A 14,098-nucleotide genomic window follows, 5' to 3' on the forward strand; every position below is an offset into this window, starting at 1 on the left:
AACAACAACAAAAAAACCAAACCAAAATCCTCAGTCTTTAGCCCCTCATCTTTAAATTATGTGTGTTAAGGAACAACTTATTTTGGACTAATACAGATTTTAATTATGAAATGTAAGCAGTTAACACTTTTATGCCAGTTATTTATACAAGTGGTTTTTGTTTTAAAAGCATTCTGGCAGCTCAGCTACTAAAGGTATTTGCTGCCAAGTTCGATGACCTGTGTTCCATTCCCAGCACCCATGTGTTGGGGGGAGGAAACTGATGCTGACAAGTTAGCTGTCCTCTGATCTCCATGCACACACTATACATGTGTTGCCCTCCCCAATAAAAAAAAAAATAGTTAGAAAAGAAAGAAATTGGGGGCAGGGTCTCACTGTATGGTTCTGGCTGGCCTGGAACTGTATGTAGACCAGACCTGCCTGCCTCTGCCTACTGGGATCCAGCACACCCAAGCTCTTCCTGTCGGTAACTGTTACACTTGAATGCAGAGGCAGGATGACTGCTGGGAATTCAAGGCTACCCTTAGCCACATAATGAATTTGAGGCCAGCCAAGACTACAGAGTAGGATCCTATCTCAAATAAACTGTGTCCACTGTGGAAGATGAGTACGTTCTGGTTTCATTTGTATTATATTTGCTTTTTGAGGGACTTCCTGATCAATATGTGTTTAGTAGTTGATACTACAGACAGCTTACTACATAAGCTGTCCTACGTGGCCGTGCTAGTCTAGTGCTAGCCCTGGTGAAGAATGTGGTCCCTCGGTGTGAGGGTCGGCAAGTGGATAGCTATCAGAAGAATCAGCTGTAATTCTACACCTCATGGTTTTTTATGTCTTTTCATTTTTCTTTATCTGTTTCTAGAGAGAAGAAAAATTCACTATATAGTTGGGTTTTTCTTCCTGGTTGTGGAATTTAGAAATTCTTGTTAATGGCAGTAACAAAGCTGTCTTACATAGACTCTCTTCAGTGGGTGTTTGTTGTGAGTGAGGCTCCAGCATCTGCAGGTAAAAGCAACATCTGGAGCTGAGGACCTGCCGGGTCAGCTGGAGTCTTGTCCGTTGTCTTTAAAGGCTTCTTGTTCAGGTGGCTCAGCAGCAACAGAGTGGGGAACATGGCTCCTGCCCACAGGGATCCGAGGTTCTCTGGGGCCGCAAACATTCAGAGTGCTGGCAGTTAGCGAATACCAGAGTCGTGCCACACAGGGCCTTTCCCATGTATCTTTTAATGCCTTTGTATATGTAAATACAGTGTGTTCCAAAAACATGAGAACCCTTTCATCTTCCAGCGGTCCAAAATGGATTTATGACCCGCATCCATGCAAACCTCATCATGTACCCGCGGCTGGGGAAGGGAGGGGATTATTTGCTTTTAACCCTTCAGTTTCCATGTTTCAGATGTGTGCGATTATGTAATAAAGCAGATAGAGGAAGGGAGTGCAGCCTAACTTTCAGTCCACAGCACATGGCAGGGGATGACTCCCTGGCTGATAGTGTTTAATCTCGTCAGCTACTGAATTATAGATCATGTGACAAGAGATACGTTCCGACCTATTAGTGAAACAGTGTAATCTCCATATACTTCCATAGACCGAAGAACACACTTTAGTGTATAAAATTCCATCTTACTGGAAATGCACAGGATCTATAAGCACACGCTGTCTGCTGCCTCACCCCACTTTGTATGTGTACAAGAATCTCAGTAATCAGGCCTCTGCCTGAGGTACCCATGCTTCCCCATGATCAGACACCTGGCTTTAGACTTTACCTTCTCATCCCTACCAGGTGGGACTGATGAAGCTAGGAGGGCTAGAGCCAGACTGGGTATGCCCTGAGACATGGGTGAGCACCCAAGGCCCTCCAAGTGGACCTGGAACTGGGCCAGAGGTTGGACCAAGTTTGGAGGTGTTGGGGATCTTTCCATTGAGTCCTGTGGAGGGATAACATATTGTGAACCCCAAGTTGGCCTGGGACCAATACTCTAAGTTGGCCTGGAGATTGAAGCCAGAGTGCCATGCAGGAGCTAGAATGGGGAGCACCTCAGAGGATCTCTTCCCTGGGTCCAGTACTGTCCACCTCAGAGCTGTGGAGTTGGAGAAGGTGGAATCCAGTCCCAAGGAGTCCCAGGACATGAAAGTCCTGCAGAAAGAACTAGAACAGCTTGCCAGGCCCCTCAAGCAGAAGAGGAGCACCGTGAGGTACCCTCAGACCAATGTAGGGCTCACCCTGGGCATTCTCTTGTGGAAGGTATTCAGCTAGATGAGGTCCTTCAGCTCAGCATCAGGAACACTTGACCCCAGGCCATTGCTGGAGAAGTGGATGGAAAAGCCAACCCTTTGGGAGATTTGCACAGCAGAGACCCTAGTGCAGTGTGGACACAGAAAAGAAATAGAAGCATGGAGAATTGCATGTGGGGAACCAGGGGAATGTGGTTCGGCAGATAAATGATCAAGCATTGACTGTTCCCAAGAGAGGGGTCTGAGGTGCAAGTCTCGTTTTGCAGGGGCGGTCTGTGTTCTTTCCTCTGCCACAAGCCCCCCATTTTGGTGCCTCAGGCTGTAGGGGCCCTCATTTCACCATACTCTACTCTTAGGCCCCTTTTCCTAAGGATGAAGTCTTCCCCTCTAGAGATTTCTGTCACCACTCTAGGCTGTCCCATGCGTTTTAAACTGGGGCACTATCCCTGCCAGTGGATGTAGGGAAAGAGCTAGACCAAGAGAACTTGGAGGCTGTGCCACCAGGGCTTTGGGATGAAGTTCTTCATTTGCTGAGGAGGATAGAATCACAAGGTGATGGATGAAGATGAAGTTGAGTGCTCATGTTGATTAAGCTGTCACTTATCAATTAAATAAAGAAGCCTGGGACACTAAAGGAAAAAAAAAAACCCTCAGAAGCTTTCCTGATTCAGACTTCATGCTAGTGCTCACATAGACATAAATGCCTTACTCAAGACGTAACATTTGAGGTAAGGGTTGAAGGACAGTGGGAGAGACAGTGTAGAGGAGAGACTTGCAGCAGCTCTGTCAGCAAATATGGATAAACTGCCTACTGTGTAGTCACCGGTTGAGGTCCTGGGGATGCAGCAGCAGAAGAAACTGTCCCTTTCAATATCATTCCGATGAGGAGAGACACACAACTCTTAATAAGGACCTTGAAAGATGCAATCTGTGTGATGTGATAGACTGATTTAAGCAGAGTAGACAAAGCCTTCTAAGCCGAAGGAAGATAATGCAAGGCCAGAGAGAGAAGAGGCGAGTCAAAGGGAGGTCAGCGTGGCTAGGGCTAAGAAGGGAGAGAGAACAGAGTGACGGTGACAGGAATGGCCAGGGTCAGTTGCACATGCCAGGATGTGGGATTTTATTTTGGTTCTACTAGGAAGCTGAGGCCCAAGTGTAGTAGAATGTCATGGCACATTTGCAGACAAGCTATGGGACCAGTCATACGTTTGACTCCTATGGTGAGATGGGAGGCAGAAACACAAGAATCACTGGAAAGCTATTCGGTCAACTGGCCTGGAGTTCACAGCGTAACAGAATCAAGACTCTGTCTCAGAAACTAGGAAGAAGGAAAGAACTGACTCCCAAGTTCTGAGCTCTACACATGTGCCACAACACATGTGGATGCATGTGGGTAGATGCAATATTCTTTTTAAATGATATGGAAACCATGTGTAAGAAATGGGAGGGGTTTTTGTCACTAAAGTGTGAAATTGCTTGACTATTAAGACATAATAAGGAACCTTCACTACAGATTGAAAAAGATTTGGGGAGGAAGAAGGGCAAGAAGATAAAAGGACCAGTTAAAAACGTGGCAGAGGATGGAGGTCACAGACACGGGGAGGTGGCAAGGGCAAAACCAGGAAAAGCCAAGGATTTCCAGGACATGGTAGCAATAGGGTGTCTGAGCCATGGAGAAGGAACTTCTCATCAAATAATTGTCAGCAATAAAAATTATGTTTAACCATCAACAGTAAATGGTATGTTCTTGTTTAATGGTCAATACACTGCAGTTTGAAAGCCATTTAAGTCTTGTTCCCAAAGATTAAGTTGTGAGATGTCTATGTTTAAAAAAAAAGAATGTCTAAAGAAAAGTTAAACATAGCTGACTTACTCCCTAAAGAAAAGAGCTTTCAAGTTTCAGACATTATGAGAATGTTTTAAAAATTGTGGAAACTTATTTTCTTTAACCAAAGGAAGTTGGAAACTTTCCCCTTTAAATGTCCACTCCCAGAATGGGCTCCACAAGACAGTTTCCACTCCCGAGTTAGTGTTTTTGTTGGCAGTCAGGAGACAGTGAGGACCTTCAGGGTAACTACAGAAAAGCTGGCCCTTCTAGGAGGGTTTCCAGAGTGCATAGGTTTAAGACACAGTGGAAAGTTCGGGCCTCGGCGCAGTGAGATTGAGAGAGTGGTGTTTATTAAAAATCCAAACACTTTGTGAGCCAGTACACTGACCTTTTGCAATTCAGAAGAGAGTTCAGAGGGTGAATTCCTGGGTTGCTGAGAACGGCTGCTCTGTGCTGTGATTGACAGGCCCGGCTGTCCCCAGAGAGTCCTTCCTTATCCCTGACCCAACACTTTTTTTGGGTTAACCCATCACACTTTTCAGGCTGATAGGCCAGGAAGTTGAGAGCCAGAGAAGACCGTTGTGACCTCCTAAATTCAGGTCATAATTGACCCTGACTTTTGCTGTGTCCCTGGAATGGCATGTGACACTCATGTAGAAGGTGCTAAGTAATTCTGGCACATGCTAAGTGGTTGGAAAGTAAAATGTGAAAAATTGGAAACTGGAGATGGTTCACTGGTTAAGAGTGCCTGCCATGCGACCATGAGGACTGGAGTCGGGGTCCCAGTAGCCATGTAACAAAGTTGGCTCACACTTGTAGCTCTGGCTTTGGGGAGTCACTCTTTTGGCTTCCCACAAGTACATAGCTGCATGTACCTACATGTATGCACACAGCAGGCATAAATTAATTTTAATAATAATACAAATAGTAGGAAAACACTCTGAAAATGACAAATGTCCCGTGCTTGGTTGTCACACTTGTATTGAGTGACTTACAGATGTTTACAGCTCCATCTGCAGAGAATCTGAAACACTCTTCTGGCCTCTGAGGGCACCACAGTCCTCAAGCACAGAGATACATACGCATACATAAATAATTTTTTTTTTAAATTTAAAAAATTGCCCCCTCCCCAACCCCAACTAACTAACTAAATGCTTTTAAATGATGGAAAAGGAAAAGAACAAAAGAGAATTTGTGAGTCAAAGAGTTGAAGAAGACTGGCTTCCTACATTGTGAGACATGAGGCAGTTTTCCTTGCCTTCTAATCTAAGTAGAACCTTAGCTTTCTTGGTCACATTAGAAATTCTCTGAACTCTTGTTTTGATCTGAGGTTTTCTTTCTTTTCTCTTCTTTCTTTCCTTCCTTCCTTCCTTCCTTCCTTCCTTCCTTCCTTCCTTCCTTCCTTCCTTCTTTTTGAGAATAGGGTCTTATTCTGTACTGTAGTCCAGACTGGCCTTGAACTTGCTGTGTAGACGGTGCAGGGGCCTTGAACTTGTAGCAGTCCTCCTGGCTGTGCCTCGACATGCTAAGATTATAAGTGTACACCACTGTCTCTAGCTAAGATTTCTTGGGAATTCTTGATAGAATTGTTATATAAGCCAGCACTCGGGAGGCAGAGAGGCAGACAAATCTCTGGGTTTGTGGCCAGCCTAGCCTGGTCTACAGAGTGAGTTCTAGGCCAACAGGAACAGGATGGCCTATACAGAGAAGCCTGTGGAAGGAAGGAAGGAAGGAAGGAAGGAAGGAAGGAAGGAAGGAAGGAAGGAAGGAAGGGAAAAGGAAAAGGGAAAGGAAAAGGGAAAGGGAAAGGGAAAGGAAAAGGGAAAGGAAAGGGGAAAAGGAAAAGGGAAAAGGAAAAGGGAAAAGGAAAAGGGAAAAGGAAAAGGGAAAAGGAAAAGAGGAAAGGAAAAGAGGAAAGGAAAAGAGGAAAGGAAAAGAGGAAAGGAAAAGAGGAAAGGAAAAGAGGAAAGGAAAAGAGGAAAGNAAAAGAGGAAAGGAAAAGAGGAAAGGAAAAGAGGAAAGGAAAAGAGGAAAGGAAAAGAGGAAAGGAAAAGAGGAAAGGAAAAGAGGAAAGGAAAAAAGGAAAGGAAAAAAGGAAAGGAAAGGAAAGGAAAAAAGAAGGAAAGGAAAAAAGGAAAGGAAAAAGGGGGAAAAAGGGGGGAAAGGGGGGAAAGGGGGAAAAAGGGGGAAAAAGGGGGGAAAAAGGGGGAAAAAGGGGAAAAAGGGAGGGAAAAGGAAAGGAGGGAGGGAAGGAAGGAAGGGAAGAAGGGAAGGAGGGAGGGAAGAAGGAAAGAAGGAAGGAAGGAGAGGGGGGGAAGGAGAGAGAAAAGGGGGAGAAAGTGGGCAAAGGGAAGCAAGTTGCCTTCGTTTCTTACATACCAGTTGCCCCTTCATGCTTAAACAGTGATCATAATTCTCTTGTCAGTGTTTTTCTTATCCACAGACTAATCTCCAGGTCATTGAGGACATGTCTGTCTTGTCCCTATTGTTCTGAGAGCACTTTGGTGGAGCATCAGACATTAGAAGTACTTTTCTATTACCACATACATCTCTCAGGGTTACAGCTGTAATATCTCTGGTCAGGTGAATTATGTTAATCTCTTAGCATTGAACTAAGAAGGCATTTTTTTTTCACTTGCTTATAACTCCGAGGCTATACCTTTGAGCTCTCTAAATGCCACTCCCACCTTCCCTATCGGGTCATGTCTGAATTCTGAATTTATCATTGTGTGTGTCCAAGATGAATGTGTGTCGCTGTGCATGCCAACGGACACCTGTAGAGGTCAGAGGACGACTCTGCTGAGTGGGTTTTCTCCTTCCGCCTCCACATGGTTTCTAGGGACCAAACTCAAGTTACCAAACTTGCTCCATCACCCACTGAGAGCCTTCTCCCTGGCTTCATAGTGGTTGGTTGGTTGGTTGGTTGGTTGGTTGGTTGGTTGGTTGGCTATGGTGGTGGTGGTGGTGGTGGTGGTGATGATTTTTGAGACAGGATCTCACTGAGTAGCAGTGGCTGCCCTCCAATATACAGAGAGCCGTCTGCTTCTGTATCCTGAATGCTAAGATTAAAGGCATGTGCCATCATACCTGGCCCTTGATTTTTAATTTGAAAAATACTGTATTTAAATACTGGGTTTCCATTTGGTATCATTAGGCTCTGTTTAAAAATGAAAGAGGTCTTTATTCATTGTGCTCTATAAAAGGTGCACTAAAACTTCTGAGTGATATACTCACCTGCAAGTATTGGGAACACACTGAGTGGACCTTTGTGGCTCTAATTTGTTGTGACTTAGAATTCTGACGATGGCATGCATGTTACTGTTCCTAACAGTTTCGGTGGGTATTGTCTGTATGTCTTATAGAAACTGTCTGATGACAGCACCTTTTAAAATGGACTCATTTAAACAAGGAGACTTCTGGTGGGGCTTTTCAATTTTGCTTTCTTATGGTAAGAGTGGGGTTGCCAGGCAGTGGTGGCACATGCCTTTAATCCCAGCACTTGGGAGGCAGAGGCAGGCCAATTTCTGAGTTCAAGGCCACCTTGGTCTACAGAGTGAGTTCCAGGACAGCCAGGGCTACACAGAGAGAGAAACCCTGTCTCGATAAACCAAAAAAAAAAAAAAAAAAAAAAAAAAGAGTTGGATAGTAGTATCTGCAGTAGTGTTGAGATTGGCCAATTTGGTGATCCCACCTGCTAGTGTATGTTGGGAAAACCCCATAAGTTCTGCATCATAAATGTCATTTCCCCATGAAGAGATTTTCCCTGAATGTGCGTTTCAGGCTATGAGTCTCTCATTACTTCTTTGTTAGCTTCTAGTCAGTAAGTTCAGTCAGGGGTTGGTGCAAATGCTAAATACTAAGGATTCCCCTAACTTTTCTTCATCGTGAACTCATTGATTCCTGGAAGATTTCAAAATCATCCTCATTGGTGCTGTGTGTGATCCTACGATCCACACTGCCTTCTGTTGTTTTATTCATTAAAGAAGTAATAATAGCAACCAATGCTTAATGAGTAGTCTTGTAGGCGACTTAAAGAACTAGTTCTCTTTCTGTGCTGTATATCATATTAGCAGCCTGCGTCACAACCCAATTCTTACTTATATAACTTTTTCCACTCATTTTGGTCTTTATTATTTTTGAGGAGGGTGAAGCAAAAGGCTACAGGGGTCTGATGCTCTGGTTTTGCTATGCAAACAAAACTCACTCAAGTAAACTCTAATCTTTAGATGAAAATGGAGGCAGCCCCAGTACAGTCTACAGCATACTTAGTTATCAAGTTCTCTCTGTCTCTGTCTCTGTCTCTCTCTCTCTCTCTCTCTCTCTCTCACACACACACACACACACACACACACACACACACATACATACACGCGCGCACAGGAAGGGAAGTAAGTCTAGCTCTTCAGAAAGCTTGGCTGTCAGTTGCATTGCTTTGGGAGCACCGAGAACACTGACACTAACTGAAGGCTCTGCCCCATCTGTTCACATCTGCTTTGGATTGTTCCTTGGTCAACCAGGAAAGACGTCCTTGTTATTGCTCTGAAGTGGTGGACTGAACAAGAAAATTTGCTCTTGGAATTGTCCCGATTTTTAAATTAGTGCCACCAGCCCTCCTCTCTTTTCCCACCATGTTTCACATACCCAGCTAATGATACGCTTATTTTAGGATACAGTATCACTACCTTATATAGCCTCAGGCGCCTCATCTTGCCTAGAACAAAGCGTTTCAAGGTTCAAAATCAATATCGACCTCTGGTATTTAAGCCATCCTAGGCGATGAACATAGGGTTCAAGTTAGTCTTCTGCTTTGTATTAAGAGAAAAGGATGTAAATTGCCTTTTGAGCCTGCAGACAAATGCTAACTAACCGGGGTGTTGGGGGTTGAAAAAGACACTTAACAAATTAAGTTGAGTTGCTTAGGAGTGGAGAAACAAATGACCATAGGCCACATAAAGAGAACTGCTCCACCCATATGGCTTCTGCTGTGTCGGGTGTAACTGCTGTATCCAGTGTAACCAATTTCCTTTGTGTGTGCCCACACACATGTGTATGTACAAGTGGGCATGTATCTGTGTGTATATGTAAGCCAAAGGATTTCACTGGGAATTGTTTAAGTGTTATCCTACTAGCTACCTATGAACACAGGATCTCTTATTGGAGCCTGTTACCCCCTGATTAATCGGGGATGCCTGGCCAGCACACTTCCACACCTGCCTCCTTCTCCCCAGCACCAGATTTAGAAACATTTGTCATTACATTTAGCTTTGGGGAATCTTAAACTCAGGTCCCCTTGCTTGCATAGCAAGCATTTCCTGAATGAGCCATCTCTCTAGCCCTTAGTGGTTTCTTTCTGTTATAACTTTGATTTCTTTTCTTTGTTTTTTTTTAAAAAGATTATTTATTTATTTATTTATTTTATTTATATGAGTATACTGCAGTCATCTTCAGACACACACTAGAAGGGGGCATCAGATCCCATTACAGATGGTTGTGAGCCACCAAGTGGTTGCTAGGAATTGAACTCAGGACCTCTGGAAGAGCAGTCAGTGCTCTTAACCACTAAGCCACCTCTCCAGCCCATGACTTTGATTTCTTAGGTAAAAATCTTTATGACATTTATCACCTTTGGTTGAGTCTGTAGGCCATAAATCTTTTCCCATTTATGGTAATAAACAGTAAAGAATGTTGGCTTTTTTCATTGACACTAGTGTCGGTTCTCTGAAAAGGGACTGCTGGCTGTCTCCATCTGTTATTCAAGATGATGCTTTAAGCTGGATATCCAGTGCTCACCTGTAATCTCAACATTTGGGAGCCTGAGGCAGAAGAATTGAAAATTGGCCAACCTGGTCTCAATATCCCACCCCAAAAGTAATATTTTAACATCTGTATATTTAAAAGAACATAGTTAATTGTAGGTGCATGTATGCTTACCCTTGGAAGTTTAAATGAAAGATTTCTAAACATTACAGATATAACCTTCCCTCTAAGACACTGGTCATTCTGAAATCATTTCTTCCCAGGGCTTGTTTTCTGTATACAGTCAGCATATCTACAATTATGCTTTTCCCTTTATGTCACCTCAAGTATCCTATCCAGGATGCTCTGTAAAATCACCGTGTGTCATGTTGCATGCAAAGCAGCGTACAAGTCAAGGGAGGAAGAGGCTTTGATCCACCTGAATTACTGCATGAATATCCAAATTGCTCTTCCATATCCAAAGCCCCCTTCATGATGTTGGCTTCAGCACTGCACACCTCCGGCTTTCTTGGGCTTTTAGGATGCCCTGTAACTCCAAGTATTTACTCGCCCTTGTGAGCTCATCAGATCCCATTTGATCCGAGTCTTTCCTCTGCTTCCGTTTGTATGTGACTTGTATGGTTTCACTGTGGTGACATTGCACCAGAGTTTAGTCTATGGCATTCTCCATCCTGGGCCACGTATGCCTTTCAGCCATAATAGCAGAGATAAGCTAAGGTCACTGTCCAGTGAGCCCAGCCACAGAGAGACACATCCTGGCACTCCAGGTTTTCCAGGTGGTACTGGTTCTGGGTATGCAGGGACCTTTTCTAGCACAGAGCCTGTGCTTTTGCAGAAGTGGCTGGGCTATGCTTTTGCTAACTCCAGGGATATCATGCATGACTTAAAAAGTATAGTTGGAAAAAATGTTTTTAAAAGTTCTGCCAAAATCTCATCCACTTTTAGTTATCTAATTTTTTAAAAACTCTGTCCTGAGTTTTCTTTTTTCTTCTCGCTGACCATTTGACTTGACCCTTAAGCTAGACATGCTAAAAGAAGGACACCAAGTCCATTGTGACAGAAAGTGGGGGGTGGATGCCTGGTGCTGGGATGATGGTTAGTACAGAGAGGGCTTCTTTCTGTGGTAAAATACTCTAAAATCCACCTTGGTTACCCAATTCTGAATGTACCAAAGCCACTGTCAATGCACCCTAATTAGATGAAATTATAAAATACTTTTTTTGTATTCCTTAATAAGGCTGTTGGGAATAAAAGCACTTGTGAGTGGATCTCTGCTGAGCATGTATCAAGAAGCACAGTATGCTCATTGTCACCAGATTCTCTCATCGTGTCTTATAGAACTTCTCAAAGCCAGGCAGGGAGGGGAGGGAAGCAGAGGCCCATAGCACCCAGCATTTAGAGCTGAGCTCATTTCACCTGATGCAGCTGTGCATTCTGGGTAGTGCCACAAGCCCCACGCAACACCCAGGGCAGTCCCTCCATAGTCTCTTGTATTCACTTAGCAAGCAAGTTCTGAGTGCTCTATGCTTGATCATGTTCCCCTCCACCCCCATTCAGTTTCCAGTCCACTTTTCTCTCTTTACCTTCCCAGATCACCTAAGTGTGATCTTGGGTTTGTTTTAGGTTTTGTGTGTATGGGTGTGTGGTGTATATATGATATCTACATGTCTACATGTGCACATTTGCACCCGCACTAGGAGGCCATCAGATGTCCTGCTCTATCCCTCTCCATTCTTTTGTTTGGTTTTCAAGAAAGGATTTCTCTGTATAGCCCTGGCTGTCCTGGAACTAACTCGGTGTGCCACCACTGCCTGGCTCCCTCTCTATATATTCTCTCTCTCTCTCTCTCAGATTTATTTATTTATATGTTTATTATTAAGATTTATTTATTTTATGTAGCTGTCTTCAGACACACCAGAAGAGGGCATCAGATCCCATTACAAATTGTTGTGAGCCACCATGTGGTTAAGAGTTGAACTCAGGACCTCTGGAAGAATAGTCAGTGCTCTTAACCGCTGAGCCAATTCTCCAGCCCCCCTCTCCATTCTCTTTAGGCAGGGTTTCTCACTGACCCTGCAGCCGGCCTGGCAACCAGCAAACCTTAGATTTCCCCTCCCCAGCAAATGTCGGTTGGCTACACTCAGCCTTTTAGTGAGTGCTTCAGATTTGAACTCAGGCTTGCACAGGAAGCAGGCTTCATGCTGAGTCATCTCTCTAGCCCCCTGCTTCCTTTTTGAGTCATCCCTGGGATGGTGTCCCTTCTGTAGGGATTGTCATACTGCAGTATCTCCTGCAAGTCCTCCAGACACTGATGTTGAATGAGTGTGTGAAGAGATGGAGGCATTCATTTAGAGTCCTGTATGAGGTGTTGGGAGTGTGCAGCAGTAGGCAGTGTGAGCAGCAGAAACGGCGGCTCCCTTTGGAAGAGAAACGCTAACTTTTTAGGTACAGAGTAACTGATCAAACCCTGGCTCTGGGCCTTGTTGTTGTTGCTGTTGTTATGAATCTTGTTGATATTTCTGACCCAAGCCAGTGAGAATCCATCCTTGTTTTAGTCTTTGCTTTATTTTTGTTAGAGTTTTTCCTCCTGTGTTGGTTGATATTTAGTTTATTTCAGTTGTCTGTCCTATAAACAGTAAAGGCTGCTCACCCACGTCTTCCCGCCCCTGCTTCAACCACACATCCCAGGGTCCCCCTGCTACTTCACTAAACTGCCAACAGTTCTGAAAAATAGCCCTCTGCTTGAAGTGTGCAGAAGCCGCCCACAACGGTAAGCAGCTAAGAGAAACCAGAGCACATATTTCCTCCAACCCATTTTTTTTTCAGCCCCTCAAGTATTTGTTAGAGGGAGCTGAGTTTTCAAAATGAGTTCCAATGTTCCCGTGTGTTAATAATTTGAGGTTTCTCCTGCATGGATAATTTAAATGTTCAAAACCAACTCATGCTCAAGTTAAATGCACATTGAACTAGCCGTACTCCTAGCTTACCATATGCATGGCAGTGATGGAGAGGGATATGAGGTAAAGGGCCACTGGCAGGGAAGATGGCCACACAGTGCTAAGGAAACCTCACTTTACAGTGATGCATTGTCAGGAAGGATGCTGGGCCTGCCCCTGCTAGGCTTGGTACTTAAACTGCGTTTAAATCATCTTTCACAGCATCACCACAAGTGTCCCACTACAGATTCTTATTAGTGATGCCAGTGAGCACTCCGCTGCTGAGCCCAGTCCCCGTGTTTTTGTTCTGACACAGGGCCTCCGCACTGAGCTGCCTGGGCTGACCTCAAACTTTGAGTCCTCCTGACTTAGCCTCTACCTACCCGGGGTTACAGGCTTGTGCCATCAAGTCTAGGGTCTGTTAGGATTTTTAACAACCTATCCTACTTGGTTATGAAGAGTTTGGACAATTTTGCTCACTGTGTGCAGACTGTGAGGTGTAATTGGACATTGAAAAGATTGGTGGTATATTCTTCTAGTCCTAGCACTCAGAAAGTTAAGGCAGGAGGATCCTGAGTTAGAGACCAGCCTGAACTACGTCACAAGATCTCCGTCAGCTTAGGCTGCCTGTGTGGCCACAGGGAGACTCTCCAGCAAGCTATCAATTGGTATGGCCGACTCTCTCCAGCGAGCCATCAGTTGGTATGGCCGACTCTCTCCAGCGAGCCATCAGTTGGTATGGCTTCCAGTGTGCTCTCCTTCAGAAGCAGCATCTGCGCTTTGTTTTTGAGACTTGATCTGACTGAAGTCCTGGATGGCCCGGAACCCATAATGGAGACCAAGCTGACCTCAAATCCACAGAAAACCAATCTTCCGCTGCCTCCAGAATGCTGGGATTAAAGGCATGAGTTACCATGCCCGGCCATAAGCACTATTTCTTACACACTCACTGTGCTTGAAGAAATGCTAAGTATCATGAGAGTCAGGAAAGAATAGTAGCTTTTTTAAAACATGAATGCTACTCTCCCACCCTCCCATCTCTTCGGCCCCTTTCATGTCCCCCCATTCCTTCTCAACTTAGCTCCTCTTTGTACTGGTGTGTGTGTGTGTGTGTGTGTGNGAGAGAGAGAGAGAGAGAGAGAGAGAGAGAGAGAGAGAGAGAGAGAGAGTTAGTTCTAACCACTTGGGATTGGATAACCCTTGGGGCCTCATCTCTGTCGAAGAGAAGACTGACTCTCCCTCTCTTGGTAGCTTTAATTACATGCAGCTCTTCATCTAGAGGTGGGGCCTTGTGAGATTCCCTCCATCCATGCATGATGGAGTGTCAGCTGTGTTGTCATTGG

General features: G+C 44.6%; 1 protein-coding gene and 1 pseudogene across 2 annotated transcripts in view; both read left to right on the forward strand.

Annotated features, from left to right (window-relative positions):
* The window catches only part of Sik3 (SIK family kinase 3), a 204,429-nt gene that overhangs the window by 138,550 nt on the left and 51,781 nt on the right, over positions 1-14,098 (forward strand). The window lies entirely within an intron of this gene.
* Positions 14-4,942, forward strand: LOC115031913 (annotated as a pseudogene).

The sequence above is a fragment of the Mus caroli genome, chromosome 9 (assembly GCF_900094665.2).
Source record: "Mus caroli chromosome 9, CAROLI_EIJ_v1.1, whole genome shotgun sequence".
NCBI classification, from domain to species: Eukaryota; Metazoa; Chordata; class Mammalia; order Rodentia; family Muridae; genus Mus; species Mus caroli.